Raw genomic sequence first — 27491 nt, forward strand, 5'->3', positions numbered from 1 at the left:
AGTCATTACTTATTTTCTAATTTTTACTATGAATACTTTTGTGTAAGTTCCCTTTTTTTTTTTTAAAACTCCTTGAACTATTTCCTTGAGGTGTAGCTCAGAAGAGAAAGCCCTGGATTCCAGTTTCCTAGTTCCTGTAACATTTTTCCCCCAAATTCTGTAGACAGATTGAGCCCATCTGTGGTTTTACCAGAAATAAAAATTAAGTGCAGATTTCTCCATGATCTTGACGTCATTTAGTCTTACAATTAAAAAGTATTTTCCCTAGTTTAAAAAGCTTTCCTTAGTCTCCAAGTTCCTTTAGTTTTGACTTCTGTCACTACTAGGGAGGCGTGGGGGGTGGGGGGCGGTCCTCGGGGACTTTTAAAGCATTTGGGTTTATTCTGATATTTTACTGAGATAAGAGCGATATGCAACGGACACCAGCTCGCGTGGGTGGCCCTGAGTGGTTGGCCTTCCCTCCAGGCTGCAACTCTCCACCCCCCCTCAGCTGCGAGCGCCCCCAACCCGAGTCCCGGGGCTCCTTTGGAACGGCGCCCACCAGGGGTCAGCGTCCGCCCAGCTTTGGGCTCTGGTTTCCCACAATGCACCGGGCTCTGAAGTGCGCGCTCCGGGAGGTGACCGAGCTGCGGCCGCAGCTGCGGAGCTGGGAGGGTTTGCGGGACGCGGGCCGGGCGTCCGGAGGGGGCGGGGCGTCCAGGGGGCGGGGCGGGGCGGGGCCAGAGGCCGCCGTCTCCGCGGTCGGCAGCAGCTGTGTGGCTGTTGCGGGCAGCCGCCGGGCCTTAGGTCGCACCATTCTCAGCCTCGGAGACCTGTCCACCCGGAGCTGTGACAAGGTAGGGGGGCGCCTCAGGACCATCGTTTTTTTGGGGGGAGGGGCTGTGGGTGTAGAGTATTTTCTTATTCAAACTGGAGAAGACTTACGCGGCCCGCGTTTCGCCAGGGAGCAATCAGGTCGGCTCGCAGAGGTCTGTTTTAAAACTCTTTTGTCTGGGTCCCTTTCTCGGCTCCCTCCACCCTGCGGGGCTGTGGGAAGCCTGATTTGGGGAGTTTGTGCCTGGTTAATTTCAAGCTCTCGGTTCACCGTTCTGCCTTGTGTGTGGATGAAAACTCCGGGGTGGGGTTAAACTGGGAGAACTTGTGTGGATGTGGGCTGGTTTCTTCGGATGCGTGCATGTGTGAGAACTCAGGAAAATTTAGATGTCTGTCGGGGTCTGTTTCACGGTGTGGGTGGGGACCCTGAGCCCCGCGGTTTCAGGTACTTGGGGAGCGGTGTCTGTCACGTGTGCCGCCTGCGCCACCCGATCCGGAGGTGGCTGTCCTGTGATCTAAAGCCAGTGGGTGTCCTCAAGTTCTAACAGACCCAGACACACTGTACCCCAGGACGGCTGCCTAGGACACCACTTCCCGGCAGTCCCTGCTGCCACAGCCAGAGCCCCCTCACATCACAGCTCACTCTAGTTTGGAGAGCCTACAATTTGAGATTTCCAAAAAATAAAGTTTGGCAGACAGCATGCCCTGGGATAGGGGGGCACCTGCGATAGCTTAAAGCTTGTTGGTGTCCGTCCTCCTCAGTCTGTTTCTGGGTCAACACCGCAAGGCTCCGTTCATTCAGTCTCACTTCCTGGTAATAATGCCAACCCAAAATAATCCCAACCTGGAAAACGCCAGGCTGCGATTCTAAAATGAAGTCCTTTTGCCCACATCTAAAGGCTTAGAAAAGCTCTTTAGTCCTCTGATCCTTATCCCCAGTGTAAAGTAAATTATATTTTTCAAGATATATATGTTTAAAAACCCCTCACCCTGTGTTTCAGCCATTCCAGTAATTATCAATTGATTCATTTTACTTGTGAAATCCAAGCAGTTTCATTTATTATTTTGTAATAAAGATTTTAAAAACTTAAAGATACATTCTTCAGATGAACATGATCCTAAGTAGCAACTTAGCTCATCATAAAAGGCAGAAGATGGGAAGTCCAACAAGCTTGATTCTAGAACATTTCTGCCTCTAAGAAGAGAACGTTGGATGATTAAAATTTTCTTTATTCCTTCCAAATGTAAAATGCTACAAATGAACACAGATTCCTTTTTTGCTAAATACAGCTCCTGACTGGAGATATCAAAAAAAGGGAAAGTCTTTCAAACTGTTATCACCTTTTTATTTTTATTTTATTTTTTAAAAAGATTTTATTTATTTATTTGACAGGGAGAGATCACAAGTAGGCAGAGAGGCAGGCAGAGAGAAAGGGGGAAGCAGGCTCTCTGCTGAGCAGAGAGCCCAATGTGGGGCTCAATCCCAGGACCCTGAGATCATGACCTGAGCTGAAGGCAGAGGCTTAACCCACTGAGTCACCCAGACACCCCTGTTATCACCTTTTTAAAAATATTTATTTATTTCAGAGAGTTAGAAAGAGAGAGAGAACCTGCATGAGCATGTCCAAGAGGGTGGGGCAGAGGGAGAGGGAGAGAGGGGGAGAGAGAGAATCTGAAGCAGAGTCTACCCTGAGCTCGGAGCCACCAAGGGTCTCGATCTGGCCACCCTGAGATCAGGGTCTGAGCCAAAAATCAAGAGTCAGACTCTTTTTTTTTTTCTTTTTTTTTTTAAGATTTATTTATTTGACACACAGAGAGAGATCACAAGTAGGCAGAGAGGCAGGCAGAGGAGAAGGGGGAAGCAGGCTCCCTACTGAGCAGAGAGCCCGATGTGGGGCTCGATCCCAGGACCCTGAGATCATGACCTGAGCTGAAGGCAGAGGCTTAACCCAGGCATCCAAAAGTCAGACTCTTAACTGACTGCACTGCTCAGGTGCCCCTCCAACTGTTATCACCTTACCTATGTCCAAGGAAAGAGGGTAAGTCTAAAAATTGTTAGGATTCTAAATTTTTGTTAAGCAGAAATTCTTAATGGTCCTTAATGGTCCTGTCTCTGGATACTTTGGTCCAGAGTGTTAGTTCTCTATCACGATGTGAAATTATGAATTGCTCATTATGTATAAAATTTTTTTTGGAGAAGATTTGTATTCTCCACATTTAACATTAATAATTAAAATAATTTTTAAAATTAATAACTTTTAAAGATTTTATTTAGTTTGAGAAAGAGAGACAGTAAGCAAGAGAGAGAGAGAGGAGCAGGGGGAATGTCAGAGGGAGAGGGAGAAGCACACTCCCCATTGAGCAGGGATCTTGAGGCGGGGCTCCATCCTGAGACTCTGAGATTGTGAGATTCTGGGATCATGACCTGAGCTGAAGGCAGACGCTTAACCGGCTGAGCCACCTAGGCACCCCAACATTAATATTTATTTTAAAGCTCTGTGTATGGATGAGTAAAAAGATACAAATCTTTAAAAGACTAAAAACAAGAAAAAAATTGTGTTAGTATACATTAGCGCTTCCCATCACAGGATCCTTAGTTAGTGGAAATAAACCCAAAACATAAAACCAAAATCTAGTTAAGTGATTAATAGTCACCAACACCCATAAGAACTAGAGGGCACTGTTTGAGGCTTAAAAGGAACAGTTTAAGGAGATGTTAAACTGTTAAACAGATAACTCTGTGCAGTAGATGTTAAACTGCTAAACAGATGACTCTGTGCAGTAGGTTATAAGCATCGGTGAGCCCACAGCCTCAAGAGAGTCATATGGAAAGACACTGACACCCACGGAAAGAAACTTAAATACAAATTCATAGGCTCACTAAAAATAAGCAGATCAAATGTTTCCCACACCAACTGTACATTTATGCAATTTAGGTTAACTTAAACAGTTAGCCCATTACTTTTACAATCTTCCAGTGTCCTTATTGTTTCAAAAACAACACAGCTGACACAGTTCCTACTTCTGAAGGAGGTGAATTTAAAAACTGACCCTTAGCCACAGGCTGGAGTTTACAGGAGTTAGCACAAATTGTGAGCAACTCATGATTTACTCTTTTCTTGAGCAGACATCTATCAAGTATCTACTAGATGCAAGACTGGACTCCCTGCTTTAGTCACTCCTAGTGAAAAATGGATGTAGGGGGATCTCTTATTGGGGGCTGTGTCTTCAGGACCATATAATTAGGGGCCAGGCTATTTCTCGCTCACTCAGGAAGAAAAGCATTTTTCAGAAGAACTGTGAAGACCAGAGGACCTCAATTTAAAAACACACCATTTATTTTGGAAGGAGAAAGGGATAGAGATAGTACCTTTAAATAGTTCCCCTGTGGCTTCTATCCCTTGTGGTGCCAATTAACAACAACAACAACAAACAAACAAACAAACAAACAAAAAACCCTTTTCATTATATAGTGTGATACTAGAATTATTCTAATAGTAGAGTCATGTAATAGAAGTTTGTAATAATCCCAACATTGTAATAATAAAAACACCACCCTATTTATTCATATCCATATATTTAACATCCTAACAATGTGCTAACACTGGAAATGCAAAGAATAATCTAACTGCTGACTTTAAGAACCTGATTTAGGGGGCACCTGGGTGGCTCAGTTGGTTAAGTGTCATGATCCTAGGGTCTCTCTGCTCAGCAGGGAGCGTGCTTCCTCCTCTCTCTCTGCCTGCCTCTCTGCCTACTTGTGATCTCTGTCAAATAAATAAATAAAATCTTTAAAAAAAAGATGCTGATTTAGTTGAGGAAATCACCCTACAGATAATTATAAGACAGTGTGTGCTTGATATGGTAATATCTGCTCCCACTGCTGTGGGCTCCTCTCCTGGTCTGGTGGGGTCAGAAAAGGCCTTCTGAAAAAGTCAGTGCCTGAAATTCGTATTAAAGGGTGACTTTTAGCCAGAAATGGCAGAGGGGTTTTCCAGGGAGAGGGGACAAGTATGAACAAAATCATGGGGGTAAAGTGGCAAGATAGGAGGCCTAGAAAAATTAGAAATAAGGCTGAAAAGAGAGGAAGGGGTCAGATGAGAGGAGGCTTGGTAAGGGTGAGGGGAGCCACTGAAATCTTTGGTGGGAGAACAATGGGGTCTTATGTGCTTTAGACAGTCCCTCCAAAGCCTGAGTTAGACCTAGGAGGCCAGGAGATAGATGGATGTGATAGTGATTAGAAAAGCACTGATGAGGGGCACCTGGGTGGCTCAGTCAGTTAAGCATCTGCCTTCAGCTCAGGTCATGAGCCCGGGGTCCTGGGATCGAGCCCCACATCGGGCTCCCTGCTCAGCAGAGAGCCTGCTTCTGCCTCTGCCTCTTTCCTCTGCTCATGCTCTCTCTCTCTCTCAAATAAGTAAATCTTAAAAAAAAGAATAATAGAAAAGCAATGATGAGGGCTTAGCATCTGTAGAATGAATTATATGTTATTCCATTTGGGTTTTAGAACCACCCTTTGCAATCAGTAGGATAAGATTCATATCTTCATTTTGTAAGTGCTTACCTCAGTGCTTTGTGCAGCATCATCCTCGACCCTTATGAAAACTCGGCAAATTCAGTATTATTAGGTCACTTTACAGAAGCTGATACTGAGAGCAGGTCGAGTGTCTAGTGTGGAATTCATTCTGAACAGCAAGTGGATCCTGCTTCTCTCAAGAATGAGGCAAGACGACCCTTCTCAGCAAATCTGTACCCTAGAAACACCTGTCAGGGGTCAGCATGGTCATGAGCCTGCAATGCCCAGCTTCTTAAGCGGTTCTGTCTCTGCATTTCCAAGTCCCATTGAACAAAGCAGTGTGGCAGTTCCTCAGTAGAGTAAAAAGAATTACCATATGACCCAGCAATTCCAGTTCCTGGTATTCACCCCAAAGAAGTGAAAGCGGGGTCTCCAACAGATATTCTAAGGCCTGTGTTGATAGCAACATTACTCACAATAGTCAAAAGGTGGAATGACTCAGGTGTCTACCAGTGGATGAATGGATAAACACAATGTGGTCCACCCATGCAATGAAATATTATTCAGCCTTAAGAAGGAAGGAAATTGGGGCACCTGGGTGGCTCAGTGGGTTAAGCCTCTGCCTTCGACTCGGGTCATGATCTCAGGGTCCTGGGATCGAGCCCCACATCGGGCCCTCTGCTCAGCGGGGAACCTGCTTTTCTCTCTCTCTCTGCCTGTCTCTCTGCCACTTGTGATCTCTCTCTGTCAAATAAATAAATAAAATCTTAAAAAAAAAAAAGAAGGAAGGAAATTCTCACATGTGCTTCAACATGGCTGGGCCTTGGGGACATCTGAGTGAAGCAAGCCAGTCATGAACAAACACATGATTCCATGTATCATAGAGATGGAAAGGAAGCTGGTGGTTGCCAGGCACAGGGGAGGAGGTGGGTGGGAAACTGCCATTTAATGGGTAGAGTTTCAGTTTGGGAAGCTGAAAAGAGTTCTGTAGATGAGCAGTGGTAATAGTGGTCCAGCAGTGTGAATGTGCTTAATGACACTGACCTAGACACTGAAAAATGGCTGAAGTGATCAATTGTACTTTACCGCACACACACACACACACATACACACATACGTCCTACTGAGCATCACATTATGGTCTAATGACCAAAGTCCAGAAGCTTAATAAATTTGTGGTAAGAAGACTAGGAAGTGCGAGTCAAAAATTAAAGCAGACATCTCAAAAAACCCAGCCCAAGAAAAGAATGCTGGCTGGATTCCCAGAGGACAGATCACGGAAGTATAAAGTTAGAAGATTCCAGAAGCACCCACCATTTAGTTCAACCTCCACTTTTCACAGACGAGCACAGTGAGGCCCAGAGTCATTGAGTGACTTGTCCAGGGTCACAGAGCAAGTTCAGGCAAACGGAGAATTCAAGCCAAAACCTGGCCTCTGCCTGGCAGTTATGCCTGCTACTGACAAGGAATCTCTTTGAGCTAACAGAGGTTTGCTCTAGCTTGCTTGCTTGCTTTCTGTTTTTGTTTTGTTTTGTTTTTAAGATTTACTTATTTATTTGAGAGGTGGGAGGGGAGAGGGCCAGAGGGAAAGGGACAGAGAGAATGTCAATCAGACTCCCCGTGGAGCCCCACGTGGGGCTCCACTTCACAACCCTGAGATCATGACCTGAGCTAAAATGAAGAATTGGTCTCTTAACTAACTGAGCCACCCAGGTGTCCCCCCACCCCCGTTTTTTAAAATCTGGCTTTCTTTTTAAGTAGAGAGAGAAACCAAGCTTTCCATTTTGATCAGTCTTACTGTAGTCAATTCATAGGATTATAATTACTGAAGAAATCTGTGTGCTTAGAATTGGTGTTCGGTAGCTGGCTTTGTCTGGGTAGCAAGGTGGGAAAGTGGCCATGAGTTAGAATTCGTGCATTCATTCATTCATTCATTATCAAATATTTGAGGGCCTATGTCATGCCAGATATCTTCTCCAGTTTCCAATTTTTTCATCAATAACAGCTGTCTGCTAGTTTATTCTGAATGCTGCCCTGAGAGTTGACCTTGGACATATACTATAAGTTAGATTAACGTTCACCGACTTATAGAAAGGTCAGTAGGGGAGCAGATGTAATTGGAGAGCAAGTGACATGAGGGGAAGTAGAGGGTGGCAGATGCCCAAGAGAGTTGTGATTCCAGCAAGGAAGCCACACCAAGCTAAAGGAGTCTCAGTGGGATATGTGTCTGGGGGCTATGGATGTAGCAGGATGAGAGTCGGGCTCATGTAACTCGCCCCTGGCTCAGACTGGACTGCCTAAAGTTCTTAGTGCCTACACGGAGGATCAGTGATGCCCACAGTGGGAACTCCAGAAGATAAACAAAATGAGTGGTACATGGAGACAAGTAGAGGTAGAAAGACAGAGGTATGGCAGCCAGTGCAACCCAGAAAAGCCCTTATGGTTATGGTATGACACCCCTTTCAGGTGGCCTGTAAGGACAAAGCCAGGTTGGCTCTTCACAACTATATCCATAAAGGCAAACGGTGCCTTGTTTCTTTTAAATCCAATATTTGGACCTGCCTGCTTTCAAGAGATCTTAGATATAGGACATGAAGTAAAACATAACTTAAAAAATAAGGCACAAGGGATGCTTGGGTGGCTTAGTTGCTCAAGTGTCTGCCTTTGGCTCAGGTCATGATCCTGGGGTCCTGGAGTCGAGCCCTGAGTTAGGCTCCCTGCTTCTCCCTCACCTCCCTGCACGTGCTGTCTCTTGCTATCTCTGTCACTCTCTCTCTCTCTCTCAAATAAATAAATAAAATCTTTAAAAAATTAAGGCCCTAGGGTAGTTTAGTAAAATAAGCACAAGATTTGAAACCACTTAAGAAGGAAAGGCACATTAGGAAAGTCGCAGTGCCTGGCATAGAGGAGGCACAGGGTATATGCTAACTAGATTTAAAATTGTAAAACATTAAAGTGGCCATAGCAGTGAAGCAGAAATAGATTCTACTAGGCACCTGGGATGAGACACTTTGGCATGGAATTTGGCTTTATGTTTCTTGGAAGCCATGATATAAAAGGAAACAGGTTGGGTTACATCATATTCTTATTCTGGCAAGATAAAATATACAGATTCAACTATAGAGAAGAATTTTTTTTCCCCTGGCACTAAATTAAAGGAAGGATTTATCACATGAGCTCCCTTGAATATAATTTTGAAGCTGTGGACAGTATCTTCAATACCATTTTATGGTCAACTCTGAAAACGTCATGCAGATGAATGGTTTTTATGCAACAACACTTTTAGCTTTGTGTAGACACTATGTGGAGTTATCCCTGGAAGTGTAAAGTATTTTTCTGTTAGAATGCTGTCACAGTAGGATCCCTGGGAGACAGTTTTAGGAAATTACCTAAGGATGAGTCATTAGAAGAACCTAGGAAAGTGGGCAGAATCAGACACATGAGCGGGAAAAGAGTTAACTGACCATTGAGCTTAGTTATCTTTACCTGTTAGAAAGGAGAGTATCCCTTGGAAGAAGACAAATGCTAAGATCCAACAGGCATTTAAGCTTTGAAGTAAGAATAGAGTAAGCACTGTGCTACCCTTGACACAAGATGGCAGGCTTCAGGGATGGTAATGGCTGCTGCTCTTGGATAGACCAACAATTAACAAGCAACCAATGAATTTACTTCATGGACACTGAACAGGAGGTTTTTTTTTTTTTTAATTAATTTTTTATTTTTTATAAACATATATTTTTATCCCCAGGGGTACAGGTCTGTGAATCACCAGGTTTACACACTTCACAGCACTCACCAAAGCACATACCCTCCCCAATGTCCATAATCCCACCCCCTTCTCCCAAACCCCCTACCCCCAACAACCCTCAGTTTGTTTTGTGAGATTAAGAGTCACTTATGGTTTGTCTCCCTCCCAATCCCATCTTGTTTCATTGATTCTTCTCCTACCCACTTAAGCCCCCATGTTGCATCACCACTTCTTCATATCAGGGAGATCATATGATAGTTGTCTTTCTCTGCTTGACTTATTTCGCTAAGCATGATACGCTCTAGTTCCATCCATGTTGTCGCAAATGGCAAGATTTCATTTCTTTTGATGGCTGCATAGTATTCCATTGTGTATATATACCACATCTTCTTGATCCATTCATCTGTTGATGGACATCTAGGTTCTTTCCATAGTTTGGCTATTGTGGACATTGCTGCTATAAACATTCGGGTGCACATGCCCCTTTGGATCACTACGTTTGTATCTTTAGGGTAAATACCCAGTACTGCAATTGCTGGGTCATAGGGCAGTTCTATTTTCAACATTTTGAGGAACCTCCATGCTGTTTTCCAGAGTGGCTGCACCAGCTTGCATTCCCACCAACAGTGTAGGAGGGTTCCCCTTTCTCCGCATCCTCGCCAGCATCTGTCATTTCCTGACTTGTTGATTTTAGCCATTCTGACTGGTGTGAGGTGATATCTCATTGTGGTTTTGATTTGTATTTCCCTGATGCCAAGTGATATGGAGCACTTTTTCATGTGTCTGTTGGCCATCTGGATGTCATCTTTGCAGAAATGTCTGTTCATGTCCTCTGCCCATTTCTTGGTTGGATTATTTGTTCTTTGGGTGTTGAGTTTGCTAAGTTCTTTATAGATTCTGGACACTAGTCCTTTATCTGATATGTCGTTTGCAAATATCTTCTCCCATTCTGTCAGTTGTCTTTTGATTTTGTTAACTGTTTCCTTTGCTGTGCAAAAGCTTTTGATCTTGATGAAATCCCAATAGTTCATTTTTGCCCTTGCTTCCCTTGCCTTTGGCGTTGTTCCTAGGAAGATGTTGCTGTGGCTGAGGTCGAAGAGGTTGCTGCCTGTGTTCTCCTCAAGGATTTTGATGGATTCCTTTCGCACATTGAGGTCCTTCATCCATTTTGAGTCTATTTTTGTGTGTGGTGTAAGGAAATGGTCCAATTTCATTTTTCTGCATGTGGCTGTCCAATTTTCCCAGCACCATTTATTGAAGAGGCTGTCTTTTTTCCATTGGACATTCTTTCCTGCTTTGTCGAAGATTAGTTGACCATAGAGTTGAGGGTCTATTTCTGGGCTCTCTATTCTGTTCCATTGATCTATGTGTCTGTTTTTGTGCCAGTACCATGCTGTCTCGATGATGACAGCTTTGTAATAGAGCTTGAAGTCCGGAATTGTGATGCCACCAACGTTGGCTTTCTTTTTCAATATCCCTTTGGCTATTCTAGGTCTTTTCTGGTTCCATATAAATTTTAGCATTATTTGTTCCATTTCTTTGAAAAAGATGGATGGTACTTTGATAGGAATTGCATTAAATGTGTAGATTGCTTTAGGTAGCATAGACATTTTCACAATATTTATTCTTCCAATCCAGGAGCATGGAACATTTTTCCATTTCTTTGTGTCTTCCTCAATTTCTTTCATGAGTACTTTATAGTTTTCTGAGTATAGATTCTGTGCCTCTTTGGTTAGGTTTATTCCTAGGTATCTTATGGTTTTGGGTGCAATTGTAAATGGGATTGACTCCTTAATTTCTCTTTCTTCTGTCTTGCTGTTGGTGTAGAGAAATGCAACTGATTTCTGTGCATTGATTTTATATCCTGACACTTTACTGAATTCCTGTATAAGTTCTAGCAGTTTTGGAGTGGAGTCTTTTGGGTTTTCCACATATAGTATCATATCATCTGCGAAGAGTGATAATTTGACTTCTTCTTTGCCGATTTGGATGCCTTTAATTTCCTTTTGTTGTCTGATTGCTGAGGCTAGGACCTCTAGTACTATGTTGAATAGCAGTGGTGATAATGGACATCCCTGCCGTGTTCCTGACCTTAGTGGAAAAGCTTTCAGTTTTTCTCCATTGAGAATGATTTGCGGTGGGTTTTTCATAGATGGCTTTGATGATATTGAGGTATGTCCCCTCTATCCCTACACTTTGAAGAGTTTTGATCAGGAAGGGATGCTGTACTTTGTCAAATGCTTTTTCAGCATCTTTTGAGAGTATCATATGGTTCTTGTTCTTTCTTTTATTGATGTGTTGTATCACATTGACTGATTTGCGGATGTTGAACCAACCTTGCAGCCCTGGAATAAATCCCACTTGGTCGTGGTGAATAATCTTTCTAATGTACTGTTGAATTGAACAGGAGGTTTTGAGGTACTGAAAAGGCCGTGGACTTTGGAGTCAGATAAATCAGGTTCAAATCCTAGCTCTGCTACTTACTATGTGATTTCACAAATTACTTGATTTTTCTTATCCCCCATTGGATTTTAGTATCATCCTTTTCTGAGTCATTTTGCTGATCAGAGATAAATAATAATAGTAGCTAACAATTATTGATGCTTACCTCAGATGAACCATGATGTTAAGAGCTTTATGTCCATTATTTTGTTTATTCTTCAAAGCAGTTCTCTGTGGTTCATACTACCTGGCACCTAGGTGCTCAACACATGGCACATATTAATATTATTAGTATGAGTTATAATAATAGACTGATTAGATAATAGTGAAAGAGGCCATCTTTGTCCTGGGGATTAGTGCCTGGAATAGGGCTCAGCAACTTTCATCCACAGGCCAAATCAAACCCATATCGGTTTTTGTACAGCTAGTGAGCTAAGAATGGTTTTTATATATTTAAATGGTTAAAAAAAAAAAAGAGAGAGAAGATTTCATGACACATGAAAATGATATAAAATACAAATTTCAGTGCCCATAAATAAAGTTTTATCTAAACACAGCCATGTCATTTTGTTTACATATTATCTATTCATGATACAACAGCAGAGTTAAGTAGTTGTGACAGAAATACCTATGGCCTGCTGTGCATATAATATTTACTAACGAGTCTTTTATAGAAAGTGTTTGTTGATTCCAGATCTAAAATAAGACCTCCAGGTGCCAAGGAAGCTACAGGTTAGAAACTCAAGTCAATCTCAGTGTAAACAGGACTGCCCAAGAGTGAATACTAAGAGATTGGCTCTAGAAGGAACAAAACTTCCATTGGCCTCATGTTTGGGGTAGTGGACAAGAGGCTCAGTAGGCTGTTCCAGTGCCAACTTAGTTGGGTTGAGGAGAGAAAGGTTGGGGTGGACCATCTGTCTGTGAGAAATATGAGCAAAGCTGATCTGCGACTGCAGTCTGGGTGGGACCTGTGAGCTGTTCATTTTTATGCTTTTGTATGTTTGCTTTGTGTTTTTATATTTGTTTGCTTTTCCCTTTGTGTTTCAGCAAAACCTCTCTTTTAAAATTTCAAATCTTACCCAATGTAAGCCAATGGAAAAAATACTGATTCACATCTGGGCTAGGATAAAGTCCAAACTCTTAACTACTCTTAAGCCCTGTAGTGTCTTGTCTGGTCCCTTCTCACCTGTTAGACTTGTTTTCTGTCTTCTTCCTCCTATACTCTGTGCTCCAGTAATACTATGCAACTTACAGCCCCTAGAAGTAAGCCTATTCCACATGCCATGTTTTTTTTATTCTCTACTGTTCTGCTTTCCATGCTTCCTCCTCACCTTCCCTTCCCGGAGAAATTCTCATCCTTTAAGACTCTGCTAAAACGTCACCTCCGCTGTGAAGACTTCCTGACTCTTTCTGTCCATGCTGGAAGAGGTCATCACTCTCACCTTTTTGCCCCTCTACCTACTTTCACAGTACCTGTCCAGTTATATTTACTTGTCTACGAATCTGTAATCACTTCTGGGACTTGGTAACCTCAGTGTGTGAAGCCTGAGAAGGAGAGTCAGAGTACTCTAAAGGAGGAATGAGCTTTCCAGCTCAAGAACCTGGAAAGATAGATAAGAAATGAGGCAGATAAATGAAAATCCAGGCAAGGAGAGCAAAGTTCCTGGCTGGGTTTCTGTGGTTTTTGTTTTGTTTTGTTTTGTTTTTTTTAAGATTTTATTTATTTGACAGACAGAGATCACAAGCAGGCGGGGAGGCAGGCAGAGAGAGGGGGGGGAAGCAGGTTCCCTGCTAAGCAGAGAGCCCAATTCGGGGCTCAATCCCAGGACCCTGGGATCATGACCTGAGCCGAAGGCAGAGGCTTTAACCCACTGAGCCTCCCAAGCGCCCCTGGGTTTCTGGGTTTTTTTGTTGTTGTTTGTTTTGTCCTTTGTGAGGAACACTGAATAATTCTATTTAGGAGATACCCTCAACCCTAAAAGCAAAAAATGCTATTCAGAATATTGGTATCATAGCTTCCTGAAGATAGATACCACAAGATGACATTGTAATTCAGAGAAGACATTTCAGGAAGGGCTGAGATAATATAGTTCCCACACTACATGATGAGGATACAGTGGGGTAAATGGGTAGAACTTGAACACATAGATAGCTAATTGGCTGGGAGAAGCCATCTTTTGATGTAGATGTCTCATGTGAGCTCTTATCACTCTCAACTGGAACTTAAAGAGTCTTGATACTGCAAAAGGACCTTATCAATAGATTCTTGGTATTTGGCATTTGGTCAACCCAAAGGTTGTGTCTGCTCTTAAGAGAACTCTTGCTGGGGGATGCCTGGGTGGCTCAGTTAGTTAAGCAGCTGCCTTCGGCTCAGGTCATGATCCCAGCGTCCTGGGATCGAGTCCCACATCGGGCTCCTTGCTCAGCAGGGAGCCTGCTTCTCCCTCTGCCTCTGCCTGCCATTCTGTCTGCCTGTGCTCGCTCTCTCCCCCTCTCTCTCTGATAAATAAATAACATCTTAAAAAAAAAAAAAGGAGAACTCTTGCTGGTAACTTGGATCCCTTCACTGGGCTGTCACTGAGATCTCAAAACCTTTTTTTTTTTTTTTTTTTTTTAAAGATTTTATTTATTAATTTGACAGAGAGAAATCACAAGTAGACGGAGAGGCAGCCAGAGAGAGAGAGGGAAGCAGGTTCTCCGCTGAGCAGAGAGCCCGATGCGGGACTCGATCCCAGGACTCTGAGATCATGACCTGAGCCGAAGGCAGCGGCTTAACCCACTGAGCCACCCAGGCGCCCCGAGATCTCAAAACCTTTATTTTATAAGCACAGTTTGAGTTTGATTTGTTTTGTAAACCTAGATTACTTGTCCTATTCCAGCCTGCTGAATCTTAGCAGCCGCTTTGGGCCTGGTCACACCATTTTATGAGCTCTTCCTGTGGTTTATCTCCAACATGTTGGCAGTTTCCGATGAAGAAAGGCTGATTGTCATATCAGCAAACTTAACAGTTCCTCTTTTAGATTAGTAATGAAGAATATTCCAGTACTAACTTTTTTTTTTTAATTTATGAGACTCTTTTATAAAGGTCTTTTTCATAAATCAACTGTCTCATTGTAAGCAGATATTTACTTTCATATTCCATTCTTTCTTCGACTACCAGATTTGGGTAAAACCAGGGAATGGTCTCTCTCAACAAGTGGGCCCTTGTAGCTTTCAGTCAGCTGCTTTTTTTTTTTTTTAAACCCTAATCTCTCTCCTGTTTTCCATGGCAAGTTTCCAAACAGATTCATTCTCCTTAAACCTCCCATGCTCCATTTTTCTGCAAAGGACCATGCCCGCTAATTTGGGAGAAGATGGAGGCTATCCAGCAGTAACTCCTTGGGTTCCTGCTGCTGTATGAACTCATCTGGTTAATTCCATGTGCATCCTCTGCTCTGTCTGTAAAGTCCCCACTTAAGAGGTATCCTTCCCTTGAGTAGGGCCAACCTTTAAGTCTCTGTCTCAACCCGTGCTCTGAACCCTCTCCCTCCTCCTTCTCAGGGATCTCTCTCAGTGATTGCTGAGTCCTTCTCATTAGCCTTTATTTATGGTCCCATCACATCCATCTGAAAACCTGTCCCTAAGGCAGCCCTCCTCTTCACAACTTAGCGTCTTAATTGAGAATTGTTTCAATTCTACTACCTCATCCCAGCATCTCAGCTCTTTTCAGTCTGGCTTGTATTTCTATCAGTCTTCTGAAACTGTCCTCATAAAGGCCACCAGCTACTGCCTTGCTGCTAACCCCAGTGCATTTGTCTTGTCTCTCAAAAGCATTGGACTTTGCTGACCATGTGCTTCTTTTTGAATAATTATCTTCATCTGGTACTCTATTTTCCTGGGTTCCTTTTTCCTCTTGCTTTCTTCTTGGGCTCATCTTTCAGTGTTCTTGCTTCAATGGCAATTCTACCCTGGGCTCTGTGCTCCCACTGTCCCCACTTTTCCCAAGGCTTTTTTGATTCCAAGTAGTAAGACCCCAACTCAAATTTAACTAAACCATCTACCAATCGAACCACCATCACCACCATCACCACCAAAAACCACAGCGAAGGAAATACATTGATTCATGTGCCTGCAAATTCCAGCAGTCAAGTGGGGATGGCAGGTCCAGAGACATAAGATAAGGACATCACAAACAGTCTCACTCTCTCTGTCTCTTAACTTTGTTTTCCTCTCTGTTGGCTCCATGTTCTTTCCAAATGATGGCAAACTGCCTGTCAGCAACTCCCGGCTTATATCCAATTTTCTTAACAAACAATAGAAAAACTTCTACCCGATTTCTTAATCTGGAATTCTAGGAATCATTTTTGGAACCCTCTTCCCCCATTGCTTAATGACTGAGTCCTATCCCAACTTCTAAATCTCTCTCCCTCCCTGCTGCCAGGATTTTAGTTCAGGTCACCACTTTTTGTCTAGATTCTTGCAACTGCCTCACAGTGATTTTTCTCAATCTTTTCTTTCACATCATCCAGGGTCATCTTTTTTTTTTTTTTTTTAAGGTTTTTATTTATTTATTTGAGAGTGAGTGAGTGAGAGAGAAAGAACACAGGCAGGAGAATTGGCAGGCAGAGGGAGAAGCAGACTCCCAGCTGAGCAAGAAGCGCCAAGTGGGTCTCCATCCCAGGAACCTGGGACTATGACCTGAGCTGAAGGCAGCTGTTTAACCAGCTGAGCCATCCAGGCACCCCCAGGGTAATCTTTTGAAAACGTTAATCTGATTCTATCAAACTTTGATGACCCCCTGCATTGGCAGGAAGTTAAAGGGGAAACTCCTTATTATATTCTCTAAGTACTTGAGTGCTAGCGTTACTGCTTACTGTACTTAAAAAAATTTTTTTTTAATTTTTTAATAAACATATAATGTATTATTAGCCCCAGGGGTACAGGTCTGTGAATCACCAGGTTTACACACTTCACAGCACTCACCATTGCACATACCCTCCCCAACGTCCATCACCCCACCACCTTCTCCCTACCTCCCCTACCCCCCAGCCACCCTCAGTTTGTTTTGTGAGATTAAGAGTCTCTTCGGGTTTGTCTTCCTCCCGATCCCATCTTGTTTCATTTATTCTTTTCCTACCCTCCAAACCCCTCACATTGCATCTCCACTTCCTCATATCAGGGAGATCATATGATAGTTGTCTTTCTCCGATTAATTTATTTCACTAAGCATAATACCCTCTAGTTCCATCCACATCTTTGCAAATGGTAAGATTTCATTTCTTTTGATGGCTGCATAGTATTCCATTGTATATATATACACCACATCTTCTTTATCCATTCATCTGTTAATGGACATCTAGGTTTTTTCGATAGTTTGGCTATTGTGGACATTGCTGCTATAAACATTGGGGTGCACGTGCCCCTTTGGATCACTACGTTTGTATCTTTAGGGTAAATACCCAGTAGTGTGATTGCTGGGTCGTAGGGTAGCTCTATTTTCAACTTTTTGAGGAACCTCCATGCTGTTTTCCAGAGTGGTTGCACGAGCTTGCATTCCCACCAAGTAGGAGGGTTCCCCTTTCTCCGCATCCTCGCCAGCATCTGTCATTTCCTGACTCGTTAATTTTAGCCATTCTGACTGGTGTGGGGTGGTATCTCATTGTGGTTTTGATTTGTATTTTCCTGATGCCGAGTGATGTGGAGCACTTTTTCATGTGTCTGTTGGCCATCTGGATGTCTTCTTTGCAGAAATGTCTGTTCATGTCCTCTGCCCATTTCTTGATTGGATTATTTGTTCTTTGGGTGTTGTTACTGCACTTTTTACTTCATCATTTGTTCCAGACAGTTTGGCCATAGATGCCAGATTAGCCATCTGTCTCCAGCTATAATCCTCTTCACATACTGCTCCCTCCACCTGGACTATTTCCCTCTTGAGCGTCCTCCTTGTGCACCTCTATTTATCCTTTCAGGTCTCCCATTTGGTATGACTGTACTGAGAAGAGCTGTCAATCCTGTATGATATACATATTTCTTCCTGTTAGAACATTCTAGTTTTCCCATCTTAGCAGTGATCATACTCTACTGTAAATGTTAAGTTATCTGAATCCCTCAGCAGACCGTAAAGTCCACGAAGGCAGATATTTCCCTTATTTGGTGAAATATCCCCAGCATCAGAGTGAGACACCCAATAAATATTTGATTGAATTGTGAGAGAAAATGAGGTATTAATTATTGTATGAGGCGATTTTCCAATTAACTTCTAGGTTTTAGAATCTAGAGTGATTCAGTAAACTACTGGAAATACTAGAATACAATGACTACTGCCTTTTTTTTTTTTTTTAAGATTTTATTTATTTGAGAGGGAGAGAGAGAGAACATATGAGCACAGAGGGAGAGTGAGAAGAAGAAGCAGACTCTCCCCCAAACAGAGAGCCAGAGGTGGGACTCGATCCCAGGACCCTGAGATCAAGAAGGCTTAACAGACTAAGTCACCGAGGTGCCCTTGTCTACTGCCTTTTTTTTTTTTTTAAGATTTTATTTATTTATTTGACACAGAGAGAGAGAGATCAATCACAAGTAGGCAGAGAGGCAGGCAGAAACTGAGAGGGAAGCAGTCTTTCCACTCAGCAGAGAGCCTGATGCAGGGCTCCCTCCCAGGACCCTGAGATCATGACCTGAGCCAAAGGCAAAGGCTTAACCCACTAAGCCACCCAGGTGCCCCTGTCTACGGCCTTTTTAAAAATGTGCTTATTGTTCCTCCATAAAGAATAGTAGAGTTTAAAACTGAAGAGAATCCTAGTCATCATCTAGCACTAGTTCACTTTGGTAGTTGAGGAAGAGGGAGCTCAGAGGGCCTGTAACTTGTACAAGCCACAGACCTAATTGGACTTGAACTCAGAGCTCATAACTTTCAGTCCAGAGTGACTTCTTCTTCCATGATCTCATAATGTAAGCACTTTTTAAAAAAGATTTATTTGACAGAGAGAGATCACAGGTAGGCAGAGAGGCAGGCACAGAGAGAGGGGGAAAGCAGGCTCCCCGCTGAGCAGAGAGCCTGATGTGGGGCTCGATCCCAGGACCCTGAGATCATGACCTGAGCCGAAGGCAGAGGCTTTAACCCACTGAGCCACCCAGGTGCCCCTATATAAGCATTTTTAACAGACTAGTGTGGTATGATTTTTATACTAATTGAAAGAACTAATTATTGCCTCTAGCCTCACATGTTCTACTTATTTATTTATTTAAATATTAAATATTTATTAATTTATTTATAATTTTTTAAAAATTAAATTGATTTATTTATTTTCAGAAAAACGGTATTCGTTATTTTTTCACCACACCCAGTGCTCCATGCAATCCATGCCCTCTATAATACCCACCACCTGGTACCCCAGCCTCCCACCCCCACTCCACTTCAAACCCCGCAGATTGTTTTTCAGAGTCCATAGTCTCTCATGGTTCACCTCCCCTTCCATTTTACCCCAACTCCCTTCTCCTCTCTAACACCCCTTGTCCTCCATGATGTTTGTTATGCTCCACAAATAAGTGAAACCATATGATAATTGACTCTCTCTGCTTGACTTATTTCACTCAGCATAATCTCTTCCAGTCCCGTCCATGTTGCTACAAAAGTTGGGTATTCATCCTTTCTGATGGAGGCATAATACTCCATAGTGTATATGGACCACATCTTCCTTATCCATTCAACCGTTGAAGGGCATCTTGGTTCTTTCCATAGTTTGGCAACCGTGGCCATTGCTGCTATAAACATTGGGGTATAGATGGCCCTTCTTTTCACGACATCTGTATCTTTGGGGTAAATACCCAGGAGTGCAATGGCAGGGTCATAGGGAAGCTCTATTTTTAATTTCTTGAGGAATCTCCACACTGTTCTCCAAAGAGGCTGCACCAACTTGCATTCCCACCAACAGTGGAAGAGGGTTCCCTTTCTCCACATCCTCTCCAACACATGTTGTTTCCTGTTTGGTTAATTTTGGCCATTCTAACTGGTGTAAGGTGGTATCTCAATGTGGTTTTAATTTGAATCTCCCTGAGGGCTAGTGATGATTAACATTTTTTCATGTGTCTGATAGCCATTTGTATGTCTTGATTGGAGAAGTGTGTGCTCATATCTTCTGCCCATTTTTTTTTTTTAAAGATTTTATTTATTTATTTGACAGAGAGAAATCACAAGTAGATGGAGAGGCAGGCAGAGAGAGAGAGAGGGAAGCAGGCTCTCCGCTGAGCAGAGAGCCCGATGCGGGACTCGATACTAGGACTCTGAGATCATGACCTGAGCCGAAGGCAGCGGCTTAACCCACTGAGCCACCCAGGCGCCCCATGCCCATTTTTTGATATGTTTGCCTGTTTCGTGTGTGTTGAGTTTGAGGAGTTCATTATGATCCTGGATATCAACCTTTTGTCTGTACTGTCATTTGCAAATATCTTCTCCCATTCCGTGGGTTGCCTCTTTGTTTATTTATTTATTTATTTGACAGAGATCTCAAGTAGGCAGAGAGGCAGACAGACAGAGGGGAGGAAGAAGGCTCCCTGCTGAGCAGAGAGCCCGATGTGGGGCTCCATCCCAGGACCCTGGGATCATGACCTGAGCCGAAGACAGAGGCTTTAACCCAATGAGCCACCCAGGCACCCCACATGTTCCACTTTTTAAAATGTACCTGCTGGTTCTGTATATCTTAATAGATTCCAACTGTTTCTCAGGATGAAAAAACCACTTCCCGGTCTGTAGAGGCCCAAGTGTCTTCTGGAGCCCCACCTCCCAGGTAGGGTTGGTAGCGTATCCCATTGGCTCTCTGACGCACTGCCCACAAAACACTGGAAGTTACACTTCAGATTTGGTGGCTTCCCTGTTTGTCTCAGAAGGGTAATTACTGAGTAGATGCCATCTGGATTTGATCTGAGGTACACGCATATGTGTAAAGGAAGTAACAGACTTCTGTTTAGCTCGTGTGAACTCTGTTCTCCATTGCCTCTCTGAGGCTTACTGACTGATGTCCATTATGTAACAGGAGTTGGAAAGGGAATTGCTTCTATAAAAACCAAGCTGAGGTGTGGAAAGGACTGGATAAGAGTAACTTACTAAGGATAATTATAGTAGAACTGGATATAGATGAGAAAACAAATATGAGGGAGAATTGTTAGTGAATTAAATTTTTTTTTATTTAAAAATTTAATTTACTAACAACTTTTTAAAAAATTGAGGGAAACCAAAAATAGAACCACTTTACTAAAGCGTTATGATGCTCTAGTTAATGGACTTATTCCAAAAGAAATTCCTTGACAATTCATTCAGAGATTGTGCATAAATGTTTTTCAAACGTTAATTTAGAATAAAATGTACAACATATCTTTTCATTATGATGCCCTGCTTCTCAAGGGGTAGAGCCTGCCCTATATATTTCATTTCTTCTAAATTTTACTGTGCCTGATACAACATCTTGCATATGCTTCTAATGATGGAATTTGATTTCCCTAGGTATTAGTGGGGCCCACTCCTTTCCTTCCTTCCTCCTTCCTTTCCTACTTTCTTTCTTTGATTGGCCATGCCCTTTTCTTTTCTTTTTTTAAGATTTTATTTATTTATTTGACAGAGAGAGAGGTCACAAGTAGGCAGAGAGGCAGACAGAGAAGGGGGGGGGCAGGCTCCCTGCTGAGCAGAGAGCCCAATGTGGGGCTTGATCCCGGACCCTGAGATCATGACCTGAGCAGAAGGCAGAGGCTTAGCCCACTGAGCCATCCAGGCACCCCTATTGTTTTGTTTTCATCTTTATTTCCTTTTTTTTTTTTTTTTTTTTTTTTTTAACTTGCAGGCAGTTTTTTCCAAAAAGAAGAGAGAGAAATGGAATAAGGAGATGTCTAGTCAACCAGTCTCTATCGGGGCCTTCGCCTGTATTTGTAGTTCTTGATTCTAAAAAAGAAACTAAAAATGAAGTGAAAGACAAGTATTTGAAACAGATGTTCATGCTTGAATTAAAAAATTCCAAATGCAGCCCTTTGACCCAGCAAGTCTACTTCTGGAAATCTATCCTAAGGAAATAATTAAACACATGCAAAAAGATTTAGCTCTAGTATGTTCAGCTCAGCCTTGTTTATAATGGAGGCAAATTAGAAACAATTTGAATTTTGAGCTATGGGGAGTTAATATTATAAATATATAATATTATAAATATTATAAATACAAGGAGATTCCTCAGTTAAAAATAATGTATTTACTGACATATAAGGATAGTTATAATTTATTAATTGAAAAATGAAGGCTATAAAGTGGATAGAGTTTCATCTCATTTTTGTAGAAGAAAAATTTGCAAAAATGACTAGGAAGATAAAGATTATATGGTGGTAATGAAATTAATTTTTATCTGTGTTTTAAACTTTTCTATAATAAACTTCCCAAAAAGTTATTTTATATGACCTTTTTCTTGAGAAGTAATTGGTTATAGATAAATATGGAAATATTTGAGGTCTTATGAAAAGGAAAGGGTTTACTTTCTTGCCTTGATACCATTTTTTATTAGATGCAATGGATTCCAAATCAATAGCTATGCTAGATGGAGTCTTGGGAGAAGAGAGCAGGTGACTTGGAATTTATTTCTAGTTTACTTGTTAATTCTCCTTATAACCTTGGGACATTTATTTTTCAGCTTTTTGTCCAGTAACTCTCCCTGTAAAATGTGGAGAACTTTCTTATTTCTACCCCAGCAGAGATATTGGAAATATAATGGGGCTCCACCCCTGGACTGGAACATAGATACACATAATAAATACTAAATTAAGGGGCGCCTGGTCGGCTCAGTGGGTTAAAGCCTCTGCCTTCAGCTCGGGTCATGGTCCCAGGGTCCTGGGATCGAGCCCCACATCAGGCTCTCTGCTCAGCGGGGAGCCTGCTTCCTCCTCTCTCTCTCTCTGCCTGCCTCTCTGCCTGCTTGTGATCTCTGTCTGTCAAGTAAATAAATAAAATTAAAAAAAATAAATACTAAATTAAAAGTAACCAATTTATGATAAAATTCATAAGAATTCACATGGCCACCAAGGGTAATTTGTCTTTCTTACCCTAACTACTCTGAACATGCTCTATATTGCCAAGTTAACTCTGAGCCGTTACTTACTAATGAATTTAACAAATATCTGAAGATTAACAGCCTAGATTTAAATCCTGGCTCTTCCCTTTAACTCTGTGAGCTTGAGGAAACAAATTAATTTCTCTGAGCCTCAGCTTCCTCATGTATAAAACAAATAATACATTGTTGTTGTAGAGATTAAAGGAGATACAAAAAAATGTAATGCCAGACACATAATAAGCTCTCAATAAATAATAACTATTAAGTGCCTAATATGTGCCAAATCCTGAGATTCACATTCATTCATTCAACGAACATTTATTATTTAGTATGGGCCAGAGTTCTAGGCCAGAGTTCACTTCTAGTCACATCAGTGAACAAAAGAGACAAAACAGACTTTCCGATTATTGTGGAGTTTACATTCTAGCAAATGCAAAGACTAAATACAATGTAGTCCAACCTGTGGTTATTGATAATAAAAATTTTTGTTGTTACTATTAATATGTCATGTTCTAGCCATTGTGTAAGATGTTTTGTTTAAGATTTATTTATTTACTTATTTGACAGAGCATAATCAGGCAGAGCGGCAGGTAGAGGGAGAGGAAGAAGCAGACTCCCCACTGAGCAGAGAGCCCAACTTGGGGCTCCATCCCAGGACCCTGGGATCATGACCTGAGCTGAAGGCAGATGCTTAACCGACTGAGCCACCCAGACAACCTGTGTAAGTGGTTTTTATATATAATCTTATTTTCTCATTAACCATGTGAGGTAGGAATTATTGTTGTTATTTGGTGGTGTAGAAACTGAGCTTCAGAGATATAATCAATTAAGTCAGCAAATAAGTAGAGGAGTTGGTATGCAAACCACAGTTGACCACACCTTTCTACCTCCACTTGGTGAGTCATTCATTGGTCATTGTTATTTTTGCTTATGGTTCTTTTCTTTACATCCTTGCCAGCACTTTTTGCATTGCAGTAGGAGCTGCAAGGAACAGTGTTTGAGTTTCCCTTATTTTGTATTAAAATACTTAATTATCTCTGCAGGAAATGCTGAAAACGAATAAATGACTCTCCTCTATGTGTAGAAAAGGGCTTATAATTAGTGCGAGAGAGAAGTCGAGATAAAGCCTTGAGAGAGACATGTGGATAGGATCTGGGGGAGTTCTCAGGAGAATTCCCTTGATGTCAATCATTGTACCAGGAGGGAAACAAAGTTGATGCCTCCAGTTTGTATCTCATGGTATTTCTTCATCTACGTTTCCTGGATCCTCCAGCTCTAAATATCTCTCCTCCTCTGCTGTTGCCCAATTATCTGGAATGTCCATGTCCTCAAAGCCATGCTGGGTAACTACTGCTAGAATTTCAAAAATTATTATTATGAAATATTTCAAGGATCTAGAGAAGTGTAAAGAATATCATGTACTCACAATTGTTTGGTCAAATCTTAACATTTTGCCTTTTTGTTCCAGTTCTGTTTTTTAGATTAAAAATATGAATGTATTTGAAACCCCCTGTATACCTCTCCATTCTCTCTCCCCCTCCCTCCCTTCCAGAGGCCACCACTGTTCGAAATTACCATTATGGTATGCTTATGGTGTGTGCTTCTATCCTGTCACTTGCTACGTATAAATGCATGGATAAACACACTTCTACCTGATGCTCTGAGACACAGTTTCGTAGCTGTGTCCTCACCTATGGGGGTGGGAGTTTCTCTAGCGTGTTTGGCTGGAGCTGCAATGCTGGGTTCTATTGAATGCACACGGGTACAGCCAAATTTACCTCCACAATGGTTGTACCAGTTGATGGCGTGTGTGACAGCTTCTGAGCTGCCTTAGTTATGCTTACTCTTGTCTAGTTTTAAAAATATTTTTGCCAGTTGGATGCATGTGAAATGATCTCTCATGATGGTTTGTATTTTCCTTATACTGAGGCTGACCATTTTTTCATGTGGTTCTTGGCCATTCATGTCTCCTCTTGGTTGACCTATTTATTCATATTCTTGTCTTTTTTGTCTGTCCTATAGTTCTTTGTCTTGTTGGTGGAAGTAGTTCACTGTATATTCTGGTTACTAATCTTTTTCCAGTCATATCTTTTGCAGGGATCTCCACATCTCTTGCTTGTCTTTTGCTTTGTTTATAGGGTATTTTGGTATACAGTCAAGTTTAATTTGAAGGTAGTCGATGATTTCACTGTCTTTATTGGGTTTTCAAGTATTATTTAAAAAGTTTTATTCCCACTCCAAAATCATATCTGTATTTTTTTCTAAATTTTTTTTCAAGTTTTGATGTTCACATTAATCATGTAATCTAAATAGCATTTATTTTGTGGTTGGCATCAGCTGGGGGTCCATTTTTCTTTTTGTTCCATATAGATCATTGGTTGGTCCAACACCTTCACTGTATAGTCTGTTTTTCTCCCACTGATCTGTTACGTCTGCCGGAAACCAAGTTTCCATGCAGTTGGGTTCATCCAGGGAGGTCTTTGCTTGATTGATCTAGTTGTCTATTCCTAGGCTAATATCACACTGCCTACATACTGTAACATCTTTTACATCTTGATATCTCAGAGGGAGAGGGGGCCTACATTGTTTTTAGTTTGTTCAAAAATTTTTTTTTTGTTTTTCTTAGTTCTTCATTCTTCTATTGGATTTTAGGATCAGCTTATCTAGTACGAGAGAGGTACATGTGTTACAGTCAGTGAACCTGGATCAGTGCCTCATTACCATCCAACGTTTAGAGTTTACATCAGAGATCATGGGCTTTGATCAATGTATGATGGCATATATCCATCATTATAGTAGCATCTAGAATAATTTCACTGCCCCAAAATCCTGTGTCCTACTTACTCATCCCTCTCACTTCTACCCCGCCCTTTGCCCATTTAAAAACTGGGTTGTTTGTTTTGTCTTGTTGAATTTTAGGAGTTCTTTATTCTGAATATTAAACTTGTGTTGGACATATGATTTGCGAATATTCTCCTATTCTGTGGGTTTTCTTTTCACTCTCTTGATAGTGTCTTTTGATGCCTAGAAGTTTTAAATTTTCGTGAAGTCCAGTTTATCTATTTTTTTCTTGTGTTGTCTGTGCTCTTGGTATCATATTTAAGAAACCATTGCCCAATCCAAGTCATACAAATTTTCCCCTATGTTTTCTTCAAAAAGTTTTATAGTATTAGCTCTTAAATTTAGGTCTTTGATTCATTTTGACTTAATGTTTGTAAATATGTATTAAGTAAGGGCCAACTTCATTCTTTTGCCTGTGGAATCTGGTTTTCCTAGCATCATTAAAAAATATATATATATATAATTTATTTATTTATTTGACACAGAGAGAGACAGAAAGAGAAGGAACACAAGCAGGGGGAGTAGGAGAGGGAGAAGCAGACTCCCTGCTGAGCAGGGAGCCTGATGTGGGGTTCAATCCCAGGATCGTGATCTGAGTTGAAGCCAGGTGCTTAACTACTGAGCCACCCAGGCACCCCCCCAACATCTTTTTTCTTTAATTTTTAATTTTTTATTAACATATAATGTATTATTAGCCCCAGGGTTACAGGTCTGTGAATTGCCAGGTTTTACACTTCATACACTTCACAGCCCTCACCATAGCACATACCTTCCCCAATGTCCATAACCTAACCACCCTATTCCTACCCACCTCCTGCCAGCAACCCTCTGTTTTGTGAGATTAAGAGTCTTATGGTTTGTCTCCCTCCCAATTCCATCTTGTTTCATTTATTCTTTTCCTACCCCGCCCAAGCCCCCCACTTTGCCTCTCAACTTCCTCATATCAGGGACATCATATGATAATTGTCTTTCTCTGATTGATTTATTTCACTCAGCATAATACCTTCTAGTTCCATCCATGTCATTGCAAATGGCAAGATTTCATTTCTTTTGATGGCTGCATAGTATTCCATTGTATGTATATACACCTCTTCTTTATCCATTCATCTGTTGATGGACATCTAGGTTCTTTCTGTAGTTTGGCTATTGTGGACATTGCTCTAGGATTGTTTTTTGAAGAGACTGTTCTTTCTCTTTTGAGAGGTCTTGGCATCCTTATCAGCATAAACTGACCATCCATCTGGAGGTTTATTGCTAGGCTCTATATTTTATTCCATTGGTCTATATGTCTATTCTTATTCCAGTACTATAGTTCTGATTACTGTGGTTTTATAAGTTTTAAAATCAAGTGGCATGAATCTTCCAAAGTTGTTCTTCTTTTTCAAGTTATATTCACTATTGTGGGTCCCTTGAAGCTCTATACAAGTTTTTGGATGGGTTTTTCCATTTTAAATCAAAGATCCTTGGGATTTTGATAAACACCACATTGAATTTATGTGTTGCTTTGTGTAGTGTTATTCTCTTAACAACATTAAATCTTCTAATCCATGAACATGGGGTGTTTTTCTATTTATGAAGATCTTTACGTTCTTTCTAGAGTGTTTCACATTTTCTTTTCACAGATTACTTATGTTGGTTGTTTGCTGATACTTGTTAGTAAGATAGTAACAAATCTCTGTAATACAACAGAAAAGGATTTTCCTGAGATGTAAAGTCTTATAAATGTTACCTAACATGAGAGAAAGCGACATAGTATTACTTTTAGCACCAGAATCGGTTTCCCTAGTGATGATCTTTTAGGATTCTTGAATAAGGAGAAAGAGATAAAAATTTCTCTGGCTTACAGATTCTCAGGAGATTTTGTTGACCTCCTTATCCTTAGTAGGTCACAAGAGATTAGTTTCCTCTATGTTGAATTTGATTAAAGCAAAAAAAATTTTTTCAGGAAGATTTTCTTGTTGAATCCATGTTCAGTACTGCAGAATCTTCACTAATTCCATCTTCTGTCATCATATTCCCATAGCAGTCTCTATCATATAATAGTATAGGACAAAATACTCCAGGTGTTTGATCC

At 41.4% G+C, this 27491-nt stretch overlaps 1 protein-coding gene across 3 annotated transcripts in view; it reads left to right on the plus strand.

The window, feature by feature from the left end:
• Positions 1 to 720: 720 nt before the first annotated feature.
• The window catches only part of EXTL3 (exostosin like glycosyltransferase 3), a 143888-nt gene continuing 117117 nt past the window's right edge, over positions 721 to 27491 (plus strand). The window contains exons 1-3 of one of the 3 annotated variants that reach the window (XM_059176829.1): positions 721 to 836; positions 20220 to 20281; positions 23144 to 23297. The gene's annotated coding sequence lies outside the window, so the exon portion shown is untranslated. Of the gene's footprint in view, positions 837 to 20201; positions 20282 to 23143; positions 23298 to 27491 lie in introns of those variants that run through there. The other 2 variants (XM_059176810.1, XM_059176838.1) reach the window with 2 other exon arrangements.

The sequence above is a fragment of the Mustela lutreola genome, chromosome 1 (genome assembly GCF_030435805.1).
Source record: "Mustela lutreola isolate mMusLut2 chromosome 1, mMusLut2.pri, whole genome shotgun sequence".
In the NCBI taxonomy this organism is placed as follows: Eukaryota; Metazoa; Chordata; class Mammalia; order Carnivora; family Mustelidae; genus Mustela; species Mustela lutreola.